The sequence below is a fragment of the Pinus tabuliformis genome, chromosome 8 (assembly GCF_031772625.1).
Source record: "Pinus tabuliformis cultivar Carrire ecotype Pingquan chromosome 8, CPIR1, whole genome shotgun sequence".
In the NCBI taxonomy this organism is placed as follows: Eukaryota; Viridiplantae; Streptophyta; class Pinopsida; order Pinales; family Pinaceae; genus Pinus; species Pinus tabuliformis.
This window is the reverse complement of record NC_142294.1, coordinates 1,663,406,341-1,663,411,769: the sequence shown is the minus strand read 5'-3', so window position 1 is coordinate 1,663,411,769 and position 5,429 is coordinate 1,663,406,341.

Genomic DNA, 5,429 nt, shown 5'->3' with positions numbered 1-5,429 from the left:
CCAGAGGCATTGTGAGCTGGAAAGCGGATACTCAAGAGACCTACAAAGTGGTGGCTGTGGGCTTGTCCCCTTCGAATGATGTACTGCAAGTGGAAATCTACGAAACCAACACAATAAGGAATTAGGGAGATAGGGAGCTGCAGAGAAGGGAGCGTTAACAGAACGGGAGTAATGCTTGGACCCTATGAGCGCTGACAAGCTGACCAGAATGGCATTTTTTTTTATCAGATTATTACAGAGAAACGACTGAGTGAAATGACTGAGCATATTTAGAATGGCAGGATAGAAATGGCCACAAATAACACTGAGTGAAGGAGAGTTTCTCTGTGCAACAATGAAATAGGAGAATATTGGTAACACAGGGTGATATAAAACATTTGAATTTACAGACCTAGGACACCAATTTTTACTATTTCAGGATTATGGGTAGAGGTGCAGGACTGACATGCACATAAAGGCCACAGAAAAAGCTCAAGTGGCTCATACTTGAGTAGGGCAGGAAATCGCCCGCTCTGATACCATGTTAAACACACACATGGCAGCAAAAAAATAGGAAAGATAATCAGGACAGTACACTCATTATTAACAAATGATATACATTTATATTACATGGTGTGACTCTTGGATTCATATTCCAAGTGGGCTCTTGGACTCCTTTTGGCTGTTCAGCATCCACACAAACCCTTAGAGGATTAGGTGTCCAACATATATGAATGGAATTGTACATTAAAATGAATTGTTCAATTATTATTTTTTGTTATTTGATGACCTACCCATTTTCACTATGCCTTCATATTGTAAAGTCAAAGTTGCTATGAGATTTACATTATTTTAAAGGGGAGGAAAAATATTTGTTGAAGGCAGACCCCATAGATGAAAATTCTTTACATTCATGTTTGTTTATATATGTTTATTCTTCATATAATTCAAAATAAAATATGTTATTTGAGAGCCTTGTTGGAGGATTTGATGGGGTTTTCTATTTAAAACTTACCCATTGGATTCATCATAATACATATAGAATAATATTCCATACATTAAAATAGGAGTTCCACCTCTATAAAAATGAGAGTATTTCTTGTTCCCCACGAGATTTTCTCTCAATGTTAGTTTGTTTTCCCTTGACAAAAAAAGTGACCAACAATAGACTACATGTCCAAGGTTCCATATTCATCAACAATTGGCATCTTGATGTATGTGATGGTGTGCATAAGGCTTTATATTGCACATACAGTAGGAGTTGTGCGTATGTATATGAAGAATACAAGTAAAGAGAATTAGAAGGAAGTAAAGTGGATTCTCAGGTATTTGAGAGGCACTACTACTCATAAATTATGCTTTAGAGGTTCAAACATTATTCTACAAGAATATGCTAACTAAGATATGGTAGGTGATAGAGATAGTAGGAGGATCCCACAAGGTATGATTTTATTGCAGGGGGAACAAAAGTAAGTTGGATTTCAAAATTGCAAAAGGTTGTTGTGATTTCAACAATAGAAGTAGAGTGTGTTGCTGCTACAAAGTCTAGTGAAGATATGATTTGGCTACATAGGTTCACAGAGGAATTAGGAAATAATCAAGAGAATAAAAGGTTGAATAGTGATAGCAAGAGTCTAATTCATGTTGCAAAGAACCTATCCTTTCATTCTAATACTAAGAATATACAACTTAGGTACCATTTCATATGACCATTTTTCGAAGATGGACAGTTGAAGTTAGGAAAGATACATACTAGCCAAAATCTTATAGACATATTAATGAAGGTAGTAACCAAGGAGAAACAAAGTTTTCCTAAGTTTCAGTTGGTCTTCAAGCATGACTATGATGATAATAAATTACCTAGGTCCAAAGTTGAAGCATAGTACAAAAAGTGCAGTAGTAGTGGAGTTGTTGGAATCAATCTCCAAGTGGGAGATTATTGATTGTGGAGCCTGCTTAGCTTCTTGACTTAGAGGTCTTGCATTTTTGTTACTAATTATCTACACATAACATTTAATCATGCAATCCAAATATAAAACCATTTTTTGACTCGTATAAAGATTGTCAAAATAATTTCTACAAAGATGTTAATGGAGTGACACAACTTAAGCAAGGTAAAATATGGGATCATGGTGAAAGAATACAAATTGGATGTATTTAAAAATGAATGTTTCTTAAATCTAATACATATAAGATAACAATAGTGCCTAAGAAGGTGAACAACTACAACAATAATTAGGTGCACTAGAAGTTAGGGTCAGTACATGTAGAGAGTTCATTGGAGAGAAGCTCCCATTAAAGACTGAAATCAAATGTAAAAAAGAGGCAGATATGATTCAAGATCTTTAACTAGATCTGGAACACTATGACTAACAATATGTATGAGTCTACAGGATGCAATATGAAGTTGAGACCAAATATGGGAGATATGTTCTAGTTTGAGAATAATAATGTAAAAATCCTACTAGATTCGAGGCAACCCATTGATGATGATAATGGGTTCGCAAGTATTAGGGCATTTAAACCAACTATTTAGAGTAAATTTATTAGTGTTGATAGCAAAATACTCATTGGAAACAAGGGTTGAGGAACCCTTGAAAGCCAACATGAGATGTGGAATAAGGTTGCATATGTAATCAAATCATGCACTTGCATAATTAGATGAGTAGGAGACTTGAAATTTTAAATGAAGCATGAAAAATAAGTTGACCAAGCTAAGAACCATTTAAAAGAACAAAAATGCATTCATATACATTTTGATGTTCCATGATAATTATTTTTCCCTTTAATTTTTTTTTGAGATCCTTAAAAAGTGACATGGTTACTTCATTGCCACATGTAAATACCAAAACCAAAATTGGTTTATGTTTTTTCTTCATCTTCCTCATTCCCACCCTTGTACCTACAAAACTTTTAAATTCACATTCTGAAAATTTCCTTTAAAAACTTTAAAATAACATATTTTTTTCTCACATAATTCCTCATTTTATGCTTAATACTTTTTGATAAATTCTTTCAGATTAATCACATCATGAGTTGTTGGTTGACATTTCGAACCATCTAATGTGGTGTCTTGAGGATGAAGCACATTAAATGGTTCAAAACATCGACCAACAACTCATGATGTGATTAATCTAAAAAAATTTATCAAAATCAATATAGATCACAAAAATCTAAAATCAAACTTAATACTTTTATCGACACTTTTTTCTCACATAATTCCTTATTTAATACTTTTATGATTCCTTTCCTTCCTTTTTAAAACAATTTTAGTGACATTAAAATTCATTACACTAATCATAAATAATATGAGCAAAGGTTAACTTTATTTAATTATTTAATTTATTATTTGTTGTAACTCATTGTGAAATATATGATGGAATAGAAATAACCTGAGGTATATGACCCACCATTGACAAAAGATGAAGCACATGTTCTCCATACTTCAATACAATACCAAACACGGTCTTCACATGAGAGCAGCACGCCTTGCCAACTAGGACACTTCCCTTAATGTCAACATTGGAACTAACAAGACAAAGCAAACTACTATATTTTGGGAGAAATTTTCATCGACCCATAAGATTCAGGATAATCCGTGAGACAAAGTACATTGAAATATTAGGCCCTTGTCATGTCTTTGTTGACTATCCAGGTTTAGCATAAGTCACACATAGTTCGCCAAGAAAACAATTGATGTGAAGGATATATGGCACATAAATGCATCTCATAAAGGTTGGGCTATTTAATGTTACAAATAGCATGACATAATTACTTTTTGGAAAGAATAAATTTGAAGTACAACCATTATTGTTAAAAATGACAAAACCATTGATGTGAAATATATATAAATGCATGTGCAAAGTGACATGTAGGATGGTCAAGAAACGTATGGTAACTTAACAAACAATGAGGACCATGATTTATAAGATGATGATTGAGCTTTACATTTGGATTTTATGACTAGAGTAAATAAAGTTTTTATGAATAAAGTTATTGGTATAATCATAAACTAATTTTAGGATTTTTTTTTTTTTTAATATTTTGAAGTAAAATAGATGCATTTTATAAATACTTATTTTAATTGAATGATTGTAATAGTATTCTGTTAAGTCAAACTCTATGACTCTACTGATTATAAAGAGGTGTAGAGTGTTACCATAGCTTCATCATTTTGGAATCTTCTAACATTGAAAAGGGAGGAGTACTCAAAGTAGTTATGGAGGGAAGGAAATTCAAAATAGTGATTGAAATTTAATTTATTTTAATTAATTAATTAATTTTTTATTATTATTATTATTTTAGTTGACATAAATAATTATAGATAAATTGAGAACACAATTTATATATAGAAATAATATATGTTTAAAATAATTTTTGGTAACAATTTTTTTTCATGTAAATAAATATTTGTTGGGATGGTTTTTTTCGTTTTTTTTTTAACGTTTTCATACATTTTACATGTTGAGATTGGAATGGTGTGGTAAGTTGTTGCAGCGCATCTTGTTCTAATTTTGTAGTACTACATTTTTTTACTCTTGAGAGGGTTTATTAGACACCTTTTGGAAAGATGAGAAAGAGTGGTCACTAAGAGGGTAGTGAGAGAACTGAGTAGTCTTAGGAGGTTGAGCATTTATGTCTGAGGCCCTTGCTGCTAAAGACTTGGGCTTTTCTTTTGTCCCAAATTTTATATTGCCACTAAATCTAAAGGCAGTACTTGTGAAACTCAATATGGTAAATTCATGCAAACTAGTGGGGGTGTCGATAATGTCATGTTTCCTCCCACTTGTGGTGTATTTCCTAGAGTGGTAGTATCTTATGAAATTTTTACATGTGTTGTGGTTGGATGTGTAGACTCTAAGATGTCCTTATTCATTTGATGGTGGTCCTCTATTTCCTCATCCCATCAAGTGGGTTTCCTTAAAGGATTTTGGGGGCATATAAATTTTAAATTATTAACATACGATGGGTTGAAATTTGCCATGTTTCCAAATATTCCCTACATTGTAAATTATCTTGCTCATATTCAATAGGTTATGTACATGCATAGTCTTTAGCTACCATCTAGATTTCCATAGGACAATATTTGATGAAATCCATGTTTACACAAATATGAGCATAGGTAGTTATGCCTACATTGTGTCTCAAACAGGTCTTCTAAAGTGGAAATTTTCTAAGGTTTTTTTGATCTAATACAATAAATCAAATCCCTAAAAGTGTAAAGGAAATTTAGGCATCCTTGCAAAGACTAAAAATAAGAGAGAAGGAGTTTGATACTAGTAAATATTAATATCCATGACTTCATATAAAGCCCTACTTTACCCTAAATCTAGTTTATAAGTTTTATTAAAAAAATTATTAGTATACATGAATAATAAAAGTAGTTCATTTGGTTCCTCACAATGCATTAAAGGTTCATGCATGGCATATGATGTGAATCTAGAAAGTGA